Genomic DNA, 21,459 nt, shown 5'->3' on the forward strand with positions numbered 1-21,459 from the left:
GAGAAGACATCCACGTTTATCTGAGGTCCCCCATGCCTTGTCTCTTGACTCTCCCTTTTTCTGTCCACTCTGTTTCTGAATGAGATGTGCTGTAATTAACTCAGAAATCTCTGTGTAGAGATCTCTGTGTAGAGATTCTACTGTGTAGAGCACAGAAAGTCTAAGCTTGTGACAGGCTTCTGATGTAGAGGGCAGTTTGGGGATACTGACCTTTTATTTGTAGATTATGACATATTCTTAGTAGTTAATAGATTTAGGAGAAGAAAATTTGCTAAGAGAACATGAAAATAACCATAGTTGACATTCTTGTCATACTTGTTTGTTGGCCTTGAGGGGTCATAGTTGGAGGTTCTCACTGACAATGACTCATAACTACAGGAATCTCATCTAGTTACTCTAAACTCTATAACCTCTGGGAGATCAGATTTCCAATAAGAATAATGTCAGAGTTGAACTGAATTAAGTTGAATTTTCTACCATCTTATTGTTGAATTGTTTGTGGGCTTGAAGAAGCCTATATACACCGTCACACTGGAAATGGGTTCAGGAGTCCTGCACAGTTGTCATTTTATGTAGCATTGTAGCACTGTTGTCCCGTTGTTCATTGATTTGCTCAAGCAGGCACCAGTCTCCACTGTGAGGCTTGTTGTTACTGTTTTTTTGAGTATAGAACACTCCATGGGTAGCTTGCCATGCCCCACCATGTGGGCAGATACTCTCAGTAGCTTGCTGGGCTCTTCGAGAGGGACAGAGGAATCGAACCCGGGTCGGCCACATGCAAGGCAAATGCCCTATCCACTGTGCTATCTCTCCAGTCCTAGCAAAGCATTGTTGTTTCAGTGGTCATTTTATGTAACAGATTTAATGGCTCACTATATTTATTTTCATTGACAGCACTAGTGGATATGATTAAGGTACTAGTTAGAGCAAAATGTGGCATTTTGGGGGTCAAATGTACGATTGAAAGCAAAATTACAATCTACCTACATTATTGGGATTTTCTTCATTTCTATCCTAAGTGGTTGTATGTTTCTAAGAAATTATTTGCTATACACATCAAAACAATAATTCAGTGGGTTCTCCCAATTATCACAGAACTTCACGATTTTTTCCTGTGAATGATATTCTCTCATATAGTACAAGGAAAACATTCAGGAGCATGTTCTTTGTTTTAAATGTTACATTATTAACTTTTTATTTAATAATAAACAGCTGCGGAAATTTATTGGAATTTATTACTTTCTTGCTCACAGAGTCAAATTGTTTCTTGGGATGAACTTCTGCAGCTTCTCTTTTCTAGAGCAAGTGTGAAAGATCAGCTTCTTTATAAAACAAATTATTCTCCTAGTGTACTGCAGAAGCTGGAAGGAAAGGAAGAGGGGAAATATAAAATGCATTTAAAGCTATTATTTAAATGTGACTTATGTCATGTCTACTCACATTCCATTAAGCAAATCAAGTTATTTGACCACGCTCAAAGTCAATGAGACAGAAAATATGTACCCTCTATTGCACAAGGCAGGAATAAGAGAAAATAAATGATTGTTAACAATAACTAGAAAAATAGGTCAGTAGGTAGGGAGCTTGCCTTGCATGTGGCCAACCTGGGTTCAATCCTTGACACTGCACTTAGTTCCTCAAGTTCTGTCAAGAATGATCCCTGAGTACAGAGCCAGGAGTAATCCCTGAGCAACCCTGGGTGTGGCCCCCAAACAAAAATAACAGTTATTGAGAACACATAAATACTTTTTGTTCTCAAAACTATATATATAATGTTTTTATGTCTTTAATAAATAAAAGTATTGCACAACATTAAAATCTGTAATAATGATTCATTTCACATTTTTATCTTATAATTGCCTCTTCATCTAAAATCCAAACTAACAATTTAGAATCCAAATGCATATGCCACATGTTTCACTCACAACAAGTGAACTAACAAACACTTAAAACTGTTTATCCTTTAGAGAAGCTACGAGGGTATTTTGATGTTCCTGAATTATACTCATGTCCCCTCAGAGACCATAACTGTTAGATATAAAAATCCTTAATACTTTGACACAGATCAGTGCCACGCCACAAGTATCTGCAGTTATCAAGAGGTTTTTGTTTTGTGTTGCTTTTGTTTTTTCACAATATAATGGAACACAGAGGGCACAGGGCAATAGTACACAAATAAAGCTTTTATTTTGTCCTAGCTGATATTGGTTTGGTCTTCGATATCCCATATGGACCACTGAGAACTTCCAGGAGTGATCCCTGGAGTAAGCCATGAGTACAATTGAATGCGGCTCAAAATACAAAAATAAAATAGAAGGGGTGGGGAAGCACAGAATCCCACAGTGAGATAAACAATAGAATTTTATAAAATGAAAGTGAATATAACCTTCACTCTGTCCAAATCTCTTGATATTTTTGTAATACAGTGTCAAATATTTTCTTGTCATTTGCCAGAATTATAAAAATTGACTTTCTATCTCTGAGATAAAGAGGAGCCAAGAGAGTGCCTGGGAATGAAACTCAGTTCTTTTCCCTGCCCCTAATCCCCTTCTTAATTTTACTAAGGCATCATGATTTACAAAGTTATTCTTAGTTGGGTCTTGACATGCAGTGCTCCAGCACCAATCCCACCACCAATGTCAACATCCCTCCAGAAATATCTCCATCTTCCCTTCCATATCCTGCACCTGCTCCAGCCTTTCCTTTTGACATGCACCAGGCAAAAGACTCAGTGGTTAAAGTTTGGGTCTTATGATTTCATTGTGGTTGACTCTGTGGTTTGAAACCTTGGCTCTATAATTCTTCAGCAACACTAATGTACTGGAGCCCCCTTGATTGGTCTCCTGTTGCTTCTTATCTGGCTCTTCTCCCCATCATCTCACCTCAATTGACTTCCTTCTTCTCCTACACTCTGGGGCCAAGGGACAATAGAACAGACTGTTAGCATGGTCAATTTCATCAGCAAAGCAAGCTTTTCAAAAACTTTGACAAGCAAAATGTTCAATAAATGATGGCTCTATTTTATAAAACAGAAAATTCTGGCTTTAACTTATAGATCTTCACAATATGAGATTTCCTAATCTGGGAGGCTACAAATGAAATCTCAAAATTAGCTACAGAAATATAATATAGTATAATATATTGATCTGGTTGGCAGATTTAATTGTTTGTATATGGCTACATATTTCCATAGTTTCAATAATTTATTTTAGTTAATGCTTTATTAAGATAAAGGAAGACATTCTAATGCAATGTGTAACAAATACAGCATAATACCTGATGACATGTGTTATGTGAGCCAAAATTATATAATACATCTGCTGACTCAATCATAATTCAGCTTACCTGATAAGTACATAATAAATACAAGCATATATTTGAACTCTTGTTTATTCAATCCTTGTTTTAAGAATAACAGTGTCCTAGAAGTCTTTCTTAAGATTTTCTTTAATTTGATAATTATAATGCAAGTTCCTTTTCAAAGATAACATAATAATAATTATAACTAATGTTATGACACAAATATGACAAAAATACATTAGATGTTATTACAGAGCCTCAATAATCTGTATAACATATATAACCTATCATGCAATAATTAATATACATATTAATAAATATATAGTTTAAATTATATAAAAACTTGCTATAATCATTACATTCCAATATTTAACTTATTTATTACATGGGGTTTGATGAATAAAATCATTTTTATCTCTAAATGTTTAAAACCAAGTATCATTTATTCTCATGTAGCTTATAAAATAAGTAAGCTTAGGTGTCCTTTCTAACTACAAAGCCAGTACTTGAAAAGAAAAATCTGAGAACAGACTGCCTATGGAATTTTCCTATCAAAACAACAATAAAAAATCAAATAATTGAAAATATAATGAGTGTGGAATGAGAAAATCTTGGATGAATATTTTCTCTCATATCTATCCTGTTTGAGGGTTCTACAATTATTAGAAAAGGAGAGTGATTTAAGCACATTGATTTTTATGTGGTGTGTTTTAAATAACAGGCAGTCATTTGTTTGCCGAAAGTGTTCAAGCTCGGATAGCAAAAAGATGTGTGTGATACTGATACCTATTTTTTTTTAGCCATAATTTGTGCTCTGAAGTTTAGTATTTACCATCTAAAAGGGAGAGCAATAATTTAGATACTTACCTTAGTTCTTGGAATCAACTGGCAATGTCAGTCATTTCCTTGAAAACCAAAAAAAAAAAAATGGTTCTCCATTTGTTTTTCTTCATGTATATAACTCTTCACAAACAGATACCCAATAAATTCATCACTCACACAGCCAAATATTGGTCTGTTCTGTTTTATACAGTCATCAGAATCCACTGATCAATTTTCAAAAATTTTGCAAGCTATTTGATTTTTATAGGCAACTTAAATAGGCCATTGTGGTAATTGTTGCATGATGAAATTATTAAACATTACTAATGAGAACTATTACTTTCTTTTTTAGTCATTTGTGCTTTCAGAAACCAACATAATGTGTTTGATGAGCATAAAACCTTCTGACACATTTACTTGACAGATAAAACTCTAAATGCTTGTTACTGGTTCAGAATCTGGCAAATGCAGTTGCATATCATAAATGAATTATTCAATGATGTAGTTCTAATGGCATAGCTCTTAAGCAAACCCAAATCTAAGTCTATAAATGCTTTCATTTGCAAAATCAAAATGCTAAGCATTATCAAAGACAAAGAGAATACTAGGTTTTTAATTATAGCCAATTGATAATTTACCCAATTTGTTTTAGCTATTTATATCACAAACCCCTCCTGGAAAACTCTCTCAGTTACTTTTATTTTCTTTATTTTTTTTCTTTCTTTAAGTTGTCAAACAGTAATAAATATATTTTTGCACAAATTTCAAAGTTCTACAGTTTTAAAATGCTTCAATAAATCTCTTAACAATGCAGGTATCATTATGGTAGATGCAGACATGGACAGCTATTTCTATTGTCCAGAAAAATACGTTGAGTTACTGTAATAGTATGAATGAACTAGAGAGAAACTTGTTACAGCATTGCTATAAATAAGATGGTGTGACTTTAACTGGAGTTGAGTTCTGGAAAAATAGTTTGGGAAAGAGGAGTTGATTAAATGCAAATAGATATTCACCAAAATGCAAATGAGGAAGCACTGGGAATGCAAGTAGATATTCACAAAAAATGCAAGTGAGGAGGCCTTGGGAGTGGACACACCAAGGGTGCACAAGGATGTGACAGTCCTATGCCCAGGGCTCATTCTTAGTGGTGGCTCAGGGAACATGATGGTGCTAGGGATCACCATATCTCTTATATGCAAATCATAGGCTTCAGCCTTTTGAGCTCTTTCTCCAGTGAAAAGGACATATTGGCAGGAGGGGATGGGCCATACCTAAAGGTTTTTGGGATCTACTTCAGATTGTGTGCTCAGGACATTCTCCTGGTAGCGTTTGGGAGACCATATGTGGAGCGGAGATTAAATCAGGATCAGTGGCTTGCAGGGCAAGATCTTGAATTTTCTCTTTGCTACCACCAAAATACATTTTTTTAAAAAAGCAAGCATTTTCTAAAGAAGAGTGCCAATCATTTTATCTTGTTCCCATTTCACTTATTGACTATATAACAAATCTTTTCTCTCTCCAGAGAAAATTATATGTTAAAGGTTTAGTAAGGATTTGTAGAAATGGAGCTATGTAAATATACTTACATATGTGCGTGCATTTGAGAAAGTTTATTCAGTACAATTCTGTGCAGGCTACTATTACTGAGAAGCTTTAGATTTCTCACTTAAAAGATAATGATTGTTTAGTCTGTTAGGCAATTTGGCAAATAATAGTGTCTATATGATATTTTAATCTACAAATAAGGCAATACAGACAAGTGTAAATTACATATATTAAAATCACACTGACAAACATTTTGACTGCTAACATCAATTTATTAGTTTTATCCTCTTAGCAAATGCTTCACCATATTGTAACTTGAAACTGAAATTTATGTTTCAAGATCACATTTCCATAACCTTCCTATGCTTGCCTTTATGAGATCATATTAGAATGTTAACTGTTAATTTTTTATTAATGACCTAAACAGAACTCTTAATATATTAGGCATATTAAAGTGTATCCAAAAAGAAAAGATAGAATATACATAGTGAAGCAAATTGTTCCTTCAACACAGAACACTTTTTTTTTCTTTTTTTTTTTTGCTTTTTGGGTCATACCCAGCAATGCACAGGAGTTAATCCTGGATCATGCATTCAGGAATTACTTCTTGCGGTGCTCAGGGGGACCATATGGGATGTTGGGAATCAAACTCAGGCCGCGTGCAAGGCAAATGCCCTACCTGCTGTGCTATAACTCCAGCCCCAACACAGAACACTTTTAATGAGTAGAATATAAGAAACCATTGTGGAAATATTTAGTTAGTTCATGAATATCTTTTTATAAATCTAAACTTTTAGGTTAGTTATAAAATTATAGTTTAGATATAAAATATCATTTTTCACTATAAAATCCCATTAATCATTGATTTCTCAAGCGGGCTCTGTAACCTCTCCATTCGTCCTTTCCCTGAGATCTTAGAAGTCTCGACTCAGCCCTCCCAACGGTGTTGCTCTGAAGGCTCTTTCAGGGTTAAGGGAATGAGATTCAGCTGGTTACAGGCTTTGGCATAAGAATACACCATGGGAAGCTTGCAAGGCTGTCCCATGTGGGCAGGAAACTCTCAGAAGCTTGCCAGTTTCTCCCAGTGGGAGAAGCAGGCTACAAGATATTGCGTGACTGCTTTGCAGCCGCGTGCTTCTGAGAACTTGCTTTTAAGTCTCTGGATATTAGCCGTTGATGGGATTTCATACACCTGAGTTCCTATGTCCATACCTTCATATGTGAGGCCTGTCTGAACGTGTGGGAGGGGCCTTGAGCATGGCTGTAGCTAGGTTCCGGTGGTCTTCGGCCACTGGGAGCTCTGCTTGGGGTGGGGAGGGAAGCTAGATTCCATCCCCTCTGTGGGGGTATGAATATAGCTTATATATAAAATAAATAGTAGAACCCCTGAAAGGAGAAGCAAAATCATTTTCGTGACTACTGTTCTTAATGTAAAGGGAACTGAGAAAATTAATTTTAATCTATAAAAATACTCCTTGATCACTTTATGCAAATTCACTAGTTATTTTTACCTCACTTAAAGATATTTCACAGTAAATGTGTCACACTAAATAAATATTTAAATCTTCATGGAGCAACACAAAAAATTAATTACTTTTAAAAAAATGATGATCTATCAGCTTTCCATACTGGCACATTTTAAATGCTTCATTTTGTTATGTTACAGCTTTAATTACAGCATAGTCAAATAAGATGACATAAGGAACTATGTGAATTTTATTTATTCTGGATTTTGGCAATACCCCACAGTACTCAGGGCCAATTCATGGACATTAGAAGTGCTCAGGGGACCATATGCCATGGATTGGACTAGGATTCTCATGTCAACATGCAAAACAAGCACCTTAGCCCCTGTACGCTATCTGGGGCCCCACTGACTTTAATAGTAAGTATAAACTATATCTAAGTATATATGCATATGTATATATTATACTGAAAGAATTCCATAATTGTAAAAGAATGTTAAATCACAAAGTCTTAAACTACTTTCAGCAAAGATACGAAGTCTATTAATTTGTTCCCTGTTGAATAGTAACAGTCAAATATCTTTAGATAACATCCAATTCTGGGGGTTAGAGTGGGATTTGCCTCAGCTGTCGTTAACCTGGCTCTGATCCCTGGCCCCTCAAGAAGTTCCACCAGAAATGATTTCAGAACTCAGAGTCAGAATGAAGCCAGAGTCAGAAGTGCAATTAGGTGTGCCCCCCAAGGAAACAAACAGATAAATAAACAAAGCATCAGGTGCAACCTAAATTAAAACTATTGCAGTAATTGTGTTAAAGGTAAGGTGCAAGAATAAATACAGTGGGGCAGTGGGATGGGGGGTATACTGGGGTTCTTGGTGGTGTGTGCACTGGTGAAGGGATGGGTGTTTGATCATTGTACGACTGAGACTTACACTTGAAAGCTTTGTAACTTTTCTCATGGTGATTCAATAAAAAAATTAAAAGAAAAAAGAATAAATACAGTAAATAGGAAAAAGAATAAATACAGTAAATACAGTAAATAGGAAAATAGGAAAAACTAAATTTTCCTATTTTAAAAAATAGGAAAATTTAGTTCTATTGTTCTCCAACTTTCTTCTCTGAATTATGAGAATCACTATCATAAACTAGGTGACATAATTCCTTCATGATATTACTTCTTAACTAAAGTTGTAATCTGCTTTCAACAACATTTTCTGATGTCATTCAGAAACACAAACACACAACCCATTGGCTAATAATTACTAATTAGAAAATAATATTACTTTGAAATAATTATCACACATGGTTTTCTTATTCAAGAGGTAAGGCACAGGGACCAAAGAGATTGCCCAATGGATTGAGCACAAGTTCTGTATGCAGGAGGCCCAGATTCAATCTGTAATACTACGCTGTATCTCGGGTACTACCAGGCATGACCCTTGAATACAGTGCCAGAGTGCTTATGAATCACCAAATATGCACCTTTAAAAATCAAAACACAACAAAGAAGTCAACCAGAGATGCGCTACAGTGGGTGATATGCTTCTCTTGCATGCCTCTAACCCACATTTGACTGGCAGGTGTCATTCCTGACCTAGGTGGCAAGAGTAGGCTTAATGTGGTCCAAATGTAAAAACAAAAAAAAAAAGTTAAAACAATTTTTGAAAATATTAGGATGAAAATAATGATATATATTCACAATTTTAGAGAAACAAAATGTAAACTTCAATCTTTTAAAAATAAATCTGTATTTTATCACATGTGGTTTTAAAAATTGTAGGGGCTGGAGCAATAGCACAGTGGGTAGGGCGTTTGCCTTGCACCCGGCCGACCCGGGTTTGATTCTCAGCATCCCATATGGTCCCCTGAGCACCACCAGGAGTAATTCCTGAGTGCAAAGCCAGGAGGTAACCCCTGTGCAATGCCGGGTGTGACCCAAAAAGCAAAAAAAAAAAAGTATAAGAACATATTCATGAAATAATTTTAAATTTAGATTTTTAAATAGATTATGTCCATTGTTATATCTTCTTAACAGATAATATAACTATACTTTTTTTCCTTAGGTTATAGAAAAATTTCCTTTTTTAGCTGAATTCACTACATTTTGGCAGAGGTAACTGAGGCAGGAATTGAGGGAGCAAGAAAATGTAAGCCAGCAGGTCTCTGGCTTATATTTTGTCTCATACAAGTCACATATGGATAATCAAAAGTTAATTGGTTGTAATCCACAAAAACATGAAATTACTTTTTATGGAAACCTAATTAACATCAAGTAGGTAAAAATGTTCAATATCTGTAGTATGTAGAAAGAAATGCAATAACATTTTGTACTTAAGACTCATATTCTGGGAACAAATATATTTCTAGAAAATAATTTTATATATGAAGTTTTAATTCTAACTATAATTTAGGATTTCCAGATCTCATGTTGGTATTCTTTTCATGCTGAAACTAATACAAATGAATTCAAATTTGAATATTTTCCAAGTTCTTTTCCTTGATAGTGGGTATAGTCTATTCACTTTCTTGTTTAAGCTCTTTTTGAAGAAAAAAATGTTCCATGATATTCTCACCTTGTCTTAATTGGCCAAAGCAAAGAATTTGGGATCTCTCTTTTTTTTCCCTGTCTATTGTTATTTCACCCTTAACACTGTAAATTTAATCTACTTTATACTTTTTCCTCATCTTTTTTTTTTTGTTTGTTTAGATGCAATGGTATGCCAATTCACGTCCACTTTCTCATATTCTTAATTATTAGAGAGGTTTTCAACCCAATCCTGATTAACAGATTCTTGGGCTTCACTCCTCTATACCCCAGTTCAGTTATATAGCCACTGTAAACAGTGTTAGGCAATTTTGCATTTCACATTTTACTGAAGCTATTTCAAATGCACCATTTTCAATGGATCCCCCGCCCTGCAAAGTGCTCAGAAATTTCAACCCACTCACCCCTAGAGATTATCAACATGCAAAGCATAGATCTTTGTAGGATGACATTACTTTGTCCTTTTCCCCCACCCCACCTTGCCACAAGGAGCTCATCCTGGTTTTTCCAGGAGTTTAGGCTTACCCCAGTCACACCCATCAAGGTGTTCCCGAGTCTCTCCCATCCCTTTGTTTAGCTGTAATCAGTTCTCTCTGCTCTCTTCCCCAAAACCGTTAATCAGCTTCCCCCTAATCTAACTGTTTATTTGTAAGGTCAGACCTTCCTAGGAAAAGCATACCCTGAGGGAAAAGAACTTTACCCCTATTGATTGTGACCACACCTATGTGTAAGCCCCAACCCCTAATGCTGGAGGGATTTAACTAGGATGTGAGAGTGGGTTTGGTGGGGAGATCCAGAGAGAGATCCAGAGCCGGGAGAGAAGGAGAGAGAGAATGAAATAAACTGATCGAGAAATCAGTTTGGCCTTCTCCTTTCGTCACCTGCCCTTGACCGACAGCCACACACAGCGGTTCCAGAGCACCGAAAGCAGAACACAGGCGGTGAGACAGAGTCACCCGGAGAGCCTGTGAGTGCACACACCCCTTGGCGTGCTTGTTTTTTACACATCTTAATGCCAGTATAATCTCTATTGGTCCTGTGTGCTTCTCCTGTTCCTAAAGTCAAAAGAGTTGATGATGCCCTAATGATGGCACCAATTTTTTGAGTCTTTGCCCTGTTATTCAACCATACCTTGTGGTGGAAGTCAGTAGAATTATTTCTTCTTTTTTGGCTGTGATCTTTAGACATGACCTCCATGCTTTGATAGTATACAACACTTGTCAGTAAACTGTTATGCTACATCTGGTTATAGCTGCTTAGGTCAATTTGGTTCATCCGATATTGCTCACCACTTGGAGTAGTGTCCTACATGGTTCTTAAATGTAGAGTAAAGAGAGAAGAATAAAGCAGTTCCCTGGTCTTTAAGGAACTATTAATTTTGCTGAAAGGAAGAAAGGAAATTACAAATCAATGTAAATGATGCTTAATAATGCTGATGACTTCACTACTGTTTCTAACCTGGCAATTTCAACATTTACCTTCACTATTGCATCATCTATAGAGACCTATTGTGGAAGATCTAATGGCTACATGAGCATTTTATACATTAACAGACTAGGTCCTGGCCTTTGATCTCTGCAAATTATCATCAATGCTTCAAATTGTGCTGTTTGTCTCTCGTAAATCCCACAAAGTATTGACAACTTTCTCTGCCTCAAAGTAGAAGCTATTAGGCTGTAAGTGGCGAAGCAGACTTTTCTTACTTCGCATGCCACACTTTAAATAAGTATCTATTTGATATCTTGATATCCTGTCATTAAGGAATAAATCAATAACTTCATCTGCATGTTTCTAAACATTAAAATATGAAAGAACATGGAGTCTTAATAAAAATAAGAGAACTTCATCATGGATCCAACTTTACTAGTTTATTCTAGGCAATGATGTAAGAACCATACTTCTGACCTTATAAATGGGAGAAAAGAAAATAATCTTTCCAAATATTTCTTACATATTTAGAATAAAATTCAAAGTATATAATCCAACAAAGGATAGCTTTTTTTTCCTTTTTAAAATGCCATTAAATACTGCCCAGATAGCGTGGTGTAGTGTCCTTAATTATTTGGATATAATTGCATTAGATGAATTCTTCATTTTATAAATTAATCCTCAATTAACAAACTATGTTCAGCTCAGGAAGTCTCTAAGTTCTTGGCCCCTGTGCATGCTATGATACATGCCCCAAACAATTATTGCTCACATATCTGTAGGAGAACAACTTAATAGTTTATTCCAACTAAATCTCTATGCACAGAATAAATTGGTGAATTGTCACATTTACAGCTGTTGCCAGTGGGAGAACTAACTCCCACCAGAAAGAGTTGGGTTCCCTGGGCTGATGTTATAAAGCAGAATTTTATAAAGGGTGACTCATGTGAGGTGAAGAGGAAAGAGATGTTCACTTTCTCTTGGTCAGTCTGAGAAGGTCTGGGAAAACTAGAACTGATGAAGTCTGTCATTGAGCCTCTGCAAGGCACAGGCCAGAGCCCCGCCTGCTCCACCAAGTGGCTGTCAAGCCACCATTCACATCCTCTTGGTCTTCTCAGCATGGGAGTTGGTCCCAATTACTGTGTTTCTCAGGGAGCCAAGGACTCAGGTCGGAGCACGAAATTCCTCTCTGCAGGAAAGGAAAGCAGGCTCCAGGCCTTATCCAGGGTTAGTTACAGGGGTCTTGGCTTGCCTTGCAAAAAGGAATTCCAGCAGGAGATGAGCAGTGAAGTCAAACAGATTTTATTTGGAGGTTTTTAGGAAGACAAAGGAAGGAGACAAAGTGAGAGAGTAACAAACTCAAGAGAGAACTGGGCTTCTCCAAAGGCAGAAAGAGCTGGTCCATACATCCCCACATTAGACGTGGAAGAGCGAAAGTACACATCTCAAGAAGGGAGATTCAGGCATCACCTGGGCTTGGCCACATGTGCACAAGTAGCACTCGGCTTGATGCTGATCCTTCCTTTGTTCAAGGTGGCTTCTGTAGGATTTCTCCACGCCACCCACGGGGGGCTTACTAGGGAGGTAAGAGTTGGGAGTGGTTATGATTCTCTTTGAAACTCCTTTCCTTGACCTTCGTTCTTGCTGGATCTTCTCTCAGAGGGTGAGTCCGGTCTTCCCAGGGTGACAGAGGTGAGTGATGAGAAAGTGACTGACTTCCTTCTGGACACTGCTTCTGTTCTCCTCCCCACTTCATACTAGCCACCCCAGGGACCACCACTGGCAACAAACGTGTCTGCAGATCTCCTTTTCCTCTACCAGGTAAATTGAATAGTTTTATGGAAATGTCCCCAAAGTATAACTAGGATGGTTTCCTGGGGTCGGGGGCAAGGTAGAGTGGAGTTGTAAATTAGGCTTTTAATATTCCTGGAATGGTCTTTGCTCCAGTAATGAGCCTCTGGGTCTACAATTCTACATCCCAAGGGTTTCAAACCTGGCTGAACACTACAGATGAGTTCTGTATCTCAAAGCCCTTCTTGCTTTTGGTCTTTTCTATTTTTTTAATTTCCAAACTTTTTCCCCCTCCATAGCAAAAAAAAAAAAAAACAACATTTCCAGCACCTACTGTTTTTGTTTGTTTGTTTGCTTGCTTTTTGGGTCACACCTAGTGAGGCACAGGGGTTACTCCTGGCTCTGCACTCAGGAATCACTCCTGGCAGTGCTCAGGGGACCATATGGGATGTTGGGAATTGAACCCTGGTCAGCCAAGTGCAAGGCAAACACCCTACCCACTGTGCTATCGCTCCAGCCACTTTCCAGTACCTACTGGCTTCTCCCATATCTCCCTTCTACCTAACTATTGCTACTACTAACACTTCTACTTATGATACCTTCCCTATTTCAAGTCAAAATACTTTGGGCTTGAATTAAAAAAAAATTATTTTAAACTCTCTTTGGCAAGTGTGGGAACAACCTTAGTCAGTTATATCATACCTGGTTCTAAAATGTCAATGCTTTTAGATACTTAATAATTAAACATGGATGATAAACTTTTCTCTGGTCTTAAAATGCTACACTGGACTGTAAAATTCACAATAAAAACATTAAAAAGCGAAGGTGACAGTCAATAGCCAGATGGTTTCTCTGATGTTCTAAAATACACATGAAAGATTTTTATTAATTTAACTACCATCTGGGATACAGCTGAAAATTAGCATGTCTGGGCAGTTAATTCAGATTCAATCTATATATTATTGTGTGCTCTATTCCAAGTTCTGCTATTTTTTTTTGGGTGATACTGCATGGACTCTCTATAGTTCTTTTTTTATCATGTGCATGCAGAAATAAATTTTCTGCTTTCTATTTGTGTGATATTACATATACTTTAAAGTGAAGTGATAATGCAAATATATATACGTATTTACGTATATAAATATATGTCTATATCCATAGTAATTTATTCTTAGAGAAATCCTAGATTATTGCTTCAGGAAATATATTAAATCAATATGCCTTTAATGTAGCACCTTCGCAGTGTTGTCCCATTGTTCATCAATTTTCTCGAGCAGGCACCAGTAGCGTCTCCATTGTGAGACTTCTACTGTTTTTGGCATATCAAATACGCCACAGGAAGCTTGCCAGGCTCTGCCTTGCGGGTGTGATACTCTCCGTAGCTTTCTGGGCTCTCTGTGAGAGATGGAGGAATCGAACTCGGGTTGGCTGCATGCAAGGCAAACACCCTACCCACTGTGCTATGGCTCCAGCCCTATACCTTTAATAAGCAGCATTATGTCGGGGTCCTGGTTAGTCAACCTCGGCAAACTGGAGTATGAGCCCTGAAGTCACCGGACTTACGCCCTATGGGAGAGGGAGTGGGAAGGGGAGAAACCTCTGCCCTGGCCATCTGCCGAGAAAGAAGCCGAACGAGAAGGTCACCCAACAGAGCAGGGAAGCCTGGTGGTCAAGCAGAATCCGTTTATTGATTCTTATACAGGGGGGTTATAGACACATCTGGGGTTGGGGGGAAATTCAACGCATGTATCACATTTACCTTGTGGAGCTCAGTACAGATGCCAGTTAATGGTTTGTATTCCCCAATCACAGGGCCGGGTTAACTAGCTCAGGTAAATGTTAACTGACACACCCCTCATGCCATTGTCTCCTCAACCAGAGTGCTTGTGTGTGTGGAACGCTGGAGTGTGTGGAATGCAGAGCCCCTGGGCCCCTGGAAACAGGGCCGACCCTTGCTTTCAAGGGGCAGTGGGTTTAGTCAAAGTCTCAGACCGGCTACTGAGACCCCAACAGCATTAATTTGATATTATCATTACTATACTCCGATTTTAAAAAATCAAGTAGAATTGTCAAACTGAAAAATAAGATTATTCCAAATCATGTACATCCAGATTATAAATTGATTAGACCTAATATTTTTAAATGACTTTCTATTCATGAAAAATAGGTCAACCTTAAGTGTGATGTAATTTTTCACCTGTAAATTTTTAGGTCTCTCTAGATATCATTAATTCTACCAGTCCAGGCATTTACAAGGATCCCTGAGACATCAATAACTGAGAAAACAGTTATCTATTTTTTTAGTCATAAAGTTTTTCTTTACAATGTAATTTTTTAATAAGCAAACAATGAGCACATCAATATTAAGAAGGGTTTTTTTGCCATTGTGACTTTATGTCAATCGGGTTATATTTTCCTTTTCATGAATAGGTAAAGATTGTTACATTCTTTTTTGGGGGGGGTGGTCACATCCTGGGTTGCACAGGGGTTACTCCTGGCTCTGCACTTAGGAATTACTCCTGGAGGTGCTCAGGGGACCATATGGGATGCTGGGAATCGAACCCGGGTCCGCCACGTGCAAGGTAAATGCCCTACCCGCTGTGCTAGTGCTCCAGCCCCCAAGATTCTTACATTCTTAAAGATATTTATTTATCACTGGATCCTTTACAGGAAATGTGTCAATGCTTGGATTGCAAATTATTATAGAAATTTGAAGTCAGTTTGCCTCAACACTAAAAATACATCAAAATAATTTTAGAGATTTAAGAAAAATTATACACAACTATATCACTCCCTGTGTGGCAGAGTTCAAAGATAGTACTGCACCAGAACAGTCTAACAACTAATACATCAAAACCCTCACGTCGTTAAATAAGGACTGTTATTCAAGTATGCTGATATCTAGGTCATGGTATCTGTTGGCAATTTAAATTAACTGATAATATTAAAATATTATCATAATATTAAAACACTTCAATTAGCTTGTTTTTCACAAACATGCTCGTAATTTTCTATAATCAAAAGTTTTGTAGCGCCTTGAATTTTATAAATTATATTAATTACTGATTTTTTTTTATATTCACAAAGATCGGGAGATTTTATGTTTTGTTTATAAAACTTAAAATTCAGAGGCCAGAGAGCTGTATTGGTAAAGCCTTTGTCTTACATATCTGTCCTGGTTTGCTTCCTGGACCTTTATTCTGTTTTTTGTTTGTCTGTTTGTTTCTCTGTTTAGGTCACACCAGGCAATGCTCAGGGGTTGCTCTTGGCTCTTCACTCCAGAATTACTCACGGCTCTACTGGGGGAACCATATAGGATGCCGAGGATCAAACCCAGGTTGGCCATGTGCGAGGCAAAAGCCCTACCCATTGTACAGTGGCTCTGGCCCTGGAACCCTTATTATCTCAGGAGGCCTGCCCAAAGTGGTTCCTGAGCACAGAGCCAGGAGTAAGTCCAAGCACTGCCAAGTATGGCTGCCCAAATGAAAACAATAACAAAAGGCCAGTAATAAGCAAGCAATCAAAAACCAATAAAAAATAGCTTTAATCTTTAAGTAGTCATAAAATCAAATGGCTATTATAGCTAGTGTGGATGCTCAGATTCTTGTCCTCAAAGCAGCAAAAATTAAAAGCAAAGGGGCAGAGGAAGACTGGCTCAATCCCAAAATTATTTTATTTAGGGAAAGAAAATGAAGGAAAAAGAAGGTAGTAAAGCTCCTAGATTATAGGAGGAATCCTCTAACGGATTCCATAGAATGCTTTCACCTTTTACATCTATTTTTTTTCAGTTTTTTAAACAGTGCAGTGGTAGCATTTATTTATTATGTTATAAGAACATGGGTCACTAAAAAAAAAGGGGACACGTGATTATCCTCTGATGTTTGGAATCCTGGGTCATCAGCATAGTCCAGGGCAGTTGACAGCCCTGGTCCTCCTAGTCATTAGTCACCATTTAGCCACACCCCTACTTCCTTGTAACATTCCAAACCAATAATTCTTTTCCTTAGGATCATGTTCCTAATATCACTTCACCCCACACCATTTTACCACTTTGTTCTTATTATCACTCCTCGGTAAAAACATTGAGACTAAATAATTTATTTTATTTTATTTTATTGAATTACTGTGAGATAGATACAAGCTTTCATGTTTGGGTTACAATCACACAATGATCAAACACCCATCCCTCCCCCAGTGCACATTCCCCACCACCAATATCCCGGGTATACCCCCCTTTCACATCCTCCCCCTGCCTCTATAGCAGACAATATTCCCCATACTTTCTGTCTACTTTGGGGCGTTATGGCTTGCAACACAGACACTGAGAGGTCATCATGTTTGGTCCATTATCTACTTTCAGCATGCATCTGCCATCACAACTGGTTCCTGCAGCCATCATTTTCTTACTGATCCCTTCTTTATTCCATCTGCCTTCTTCCCTCCACTCATGAAGCAGGCTTCCAGATATAGGGCAATCCTCTTGGTCCTTGTATCTACTGTCCTAATTAATTATTTAATTAAGTTCTGGCCCCATCCAACTGTAGGTCTTTTCTTACTTAATGTGGCTGGCTCTCAAATAATAAAGGATCTCCAAAGAAATTTAATTAATTTTTCTAAGGAAATATGTTTACAAAACAGGTAAGAAAGAGGGATGCTACCAGCATATCAAAGTAGTTTGTTCTAATTTTAAATAAATAATTATTTTTTTATATTCAGATATTTTAGTTACAAAAAATGGTGGTGAAAGAAAATAGAATTGCGATTATAATAACAAGACTATAAATTAGCCACTTATTTTTGAAATAGTTTATAACAGATATCATAAAATTTGTCTTGTATATTTTCACTGTCATATCAAAATCTTTAGAGGATATTACAATCTGAAAAATCAATATGGCTACAAAAATATAGAATAAAGAGGTTTGCATAGCTTTTTTCATGTCTTATAAATTCACAATAAACTAGAGTAAAAATGCTGGGTGGAATAATAGTCACTTTTTTCTGTAATTATTCTTTTCTTTTTTTTGCTAAACATCTTTCTTTGTGCAAACAAAATGCTATATATCAGTGAATTTAAATCATAACTATAATATATTTTCGTAAAGATGAGGAGACTACCTTTCCTCATTGATATTCATTAACTTAATATAAAGTTAAAAGTTACAATATTTTTGAGTCATGTAGACATCTTTTACACCACAACCATTAGTGTTGGTTTGTAAAATCATCTCTTTATTACTCTCCTAAAATCTTTTATTCATCCCTATATAATATGGAGCACTCTAGTTCTCCCTGTGGTATATAATCTTCCACACTTCTAGGTTTTTATAACCTCACTTAGTAAAACACTCTCCAAGTTACTGATTTTTTTAATATAAAATTTTAAGTCTCAATCGCTGGTAGACTTGATAAAATAACCGAGATTTTGAATAGGTTGTCATAGATGCAATATGTTTTATCAATTCCAAGCCTCAACTAAAGCCAAGTTGTTCGTGCAGACCTGTAACCAAGAAAGTCAAATTTCTGAAAAAAAAAATTATGGGGCTTCTGCATCTATGAGTGCTCATAAGTCACTCCTGGCAGTGTCTGGCACACCATATAGGATGCTGGAATCAAAGAGGGTGGCTACATGCCCAGTGAAGTTCAGTGACTAAACCCCTGAACCATCTCCCTTGTCCAGAAGTTATTTTAAAATCTGTGATCTGAGGACATTCATTATGAATTTCCTCACAAAAAAAAAAAATTATGATCTTATCTTTAAACTTTATACTGAACTGTAGCACTGTCGTCCCGTTGTTCATCGATTTGCTCGAGCTGGCACCAGTAACGTCTCCATTGTGAGACTTGTTGTTACTGTTTTTGGCCTATCGAATATGCCATGGGTAGCTTGCCAGGCTCTGCTGTTCCTGCAGTCGGAGGCGCTGAGATAAGGAACTCGGAAGAGATGTATGTCATGGAGGGCCAAGGTTCTCTCTGACTCTTGACAAAGATAGAGACCCCCGTTGTAGGATGACATTACTTTGTCCTTTCCCTCCTTGCCACAAGTAGCTTGTCCCGGTTTTACCCAGAGTTTAGGCTTACCCCAGTCTCACCCATCAAGGTGTTCCCGAATCTCTCCCATCCCTTTGTTTAGCTATAATCACTTCTCCATGCTCTCTTCCCCAAAAGAGTTAATCCTCTGGCTTTCCCTTAATCTGACTCTGCTAATTTGCAAGGTCAGACCTTCCTAGGATACTGAATTTATATTATATAAGTTAATATTGCCTTTCTCTTCTTCTTGTGCCTTTTGAATAATTTACTTTAAAGCTATGACTGTTTTGTATAGACACAAGAAGACAATATTATGTTTTTATAACTTGGGAATTAATTGGCCTCGAATATTCCCTCCCGGGCCTCTGCTTTCTCCACTTAAGCCTCAGTTGCCCTCAGTTCCTAGCACCCCAAAGTAGGGTCCCCGACGTGGGACAGGAAGGATCCAGGGCAAGCGGTGAGTTATGTGCTACCCTGGCATCGAGATGGGCCTGGCCAGAGTGCCTAATTCTTAACTATAAGTTAAGAGCTTGATCATAGACAAATGCTGTCATGATCCAGTAGTAATTATGAGACTGGGACCCTGCCCGGGATAGGAAAGACTGATCTGGCCTGAGCACTGTAGTCTGAGATTGAGATGGCCCCAGGAGAGCAATTCTATAAGCTTTATGCATCTCTTATTGTGTCCATACAAAATAATTAATATTATGAATTCTTATATGTTTGCTGGCTGAGGAGAAGAGAAACACATTCATGGGACTCCGCCCTTGGGTGGATCCTCCTGCTGAAAGAGAATTAAGTCCTAGGAGAAGCATCCCCTAAGGGAAAGGAACCTTACCCTATTGATGGTGACCACACCTACGTGTATGCCCCAACCCCCTCATGCTGTGGAGATTTAACTAGGCTGTGAGAGTGGGTTGGGAGGCCAGATCCACGAGCCAGATCCACGAGCCAGATCCACGGGGCAGATCCACGGGGAGAGATCCAGGAGAGCGGGAGAGAAGCGGAGGGAGAGAATGAAATAAACGGATCGAGCAACCAGTTTGGCCTTCTTCCTTCTTCCTTCCGTCGCCTGCCCTCGACCGACGGCACACACAACGGTTCTGGGGCACCGGACGCGGGCGGTGAGACAGAGCCGCCTAGAGAGCCCGCGAGTGCACGCGCCCCTCGGCGTGCTTTAGTTTTTTACAGCTGGCGTCCCTGGGTGGGCCCGAACTACCAACTAAAGGTAAGAATAGCGTTCGGTGCACCCCACTCTAGAAAGTGTGTGGGAGATCAGGATTTTTTTAGTGTGCTGTGGATTAAAATCCGAACAGCAATCCTCCACTAAGATGGGACAGATTCTAGGCCTTCCCAAGATCTTTCATATTTTCTCAAACCAGACTGAACAGGGCAAGCCATTTATGGATTTGATTCAGTGTCTCTCCCGCAGAACAGGAGACCCGGAACTCTGCATTTCCAGAGACCAACTCCGGTCCTGCTTTAAGGTAGTTTATGCAGTTAACCCATGGTTCCCAGACGAAGGAACTCTAGAAAGTAAGATTTGGAAACAAGTTAGGAAAAATGTCTCCAAGGCATCTAAGGAAGGGACTAAGATCCCCGTGGAATTCTGGACTACCTGGGAGATTGTTAATTCTATTCTCCTGTTTTTGAAAAGTGCTGTTGATGTGGAGGAGAATATATGGAATAATACAGCCTCAGCTCCTCCCACACCTAAGTCTCGAAAGGGTTTTCATAGTAAGAATATTTCTGAGGCTGGTGAATATAGCTCTACCTCCAGTGCATTAGATGGAAGTGATGCAGGTTATGAGTCTGCTGCCACTTACTCAGATTCTGAGTCCGAGAGTGACTCAGCCAAGCGGCCTCCAGACCGCTCGGGACATGCTCCCAATCGCCCAGTCCAGGCAGAGAAGAAGCAGCATCCATCTTGTCGCAGGTTAAGGATGGATTCTCTCAGTCGTTTCAAACAGGCCTGTGTCTCGTATGGGCCTACATCTCCGTACTGTAGGGAGTATCTTGCAGACTGGAGTAAAAAGGCCTACTGGGCACCTCAAGATTTTCACAGGGTTGCTAAGACGTGCTTAAGCCGTTCTCAGTACTTGGAATGGAGAATGTGGCTCAGCAAGGAGGCCAAGGCAAAGCTTCAAGGCCTAGGCCATGCTGGACAAAACTTTTCAGGGATTGAGTTGACTTGTGAGATGTTAACTGGTGAAGGGAAATGGCGCGACCCAGAAAGGCAAGTCACCTTGCCTCGTGCTGTTCTTGCTTATGTCCGTGACGGAGCCCTGCGTGCATGGGAGAAGGTTGATGCAGAAGCAGAATTTAAGGGAAGCTTTACAAAGATTGTCCAGAGAGCCTCAGAACCTTATGCAGACTTTGTAGGAAGATTGATGGAAGCCATAGAAATGCAGGCTGAGGGTAAGGAGACTCATGAGCTGTTGACTAAAGAATTGGCCTTTGAAAATGCTAATGAGGATTGCCAAGCCATTCTGCGCCCTATTAAGGAGAAGGAAGACATATTCGGGTACT

The sequence above is a fragment of the Sorex araneus genome, chromosome 2 (genome assembly GCF_027595985.1).
Source record: "Sorex araneus isolate mSorAra2 chromosome 2, mSorAra2.pri, whole genome shotgun sequence".
Classification (NCBI taxonomy): domain Eukaryota; kingdom Metazoa; phylum Chordata; class Mammalia; order Eulipotyphla; family Soricidae; genus Sorex; species Sorex araneus.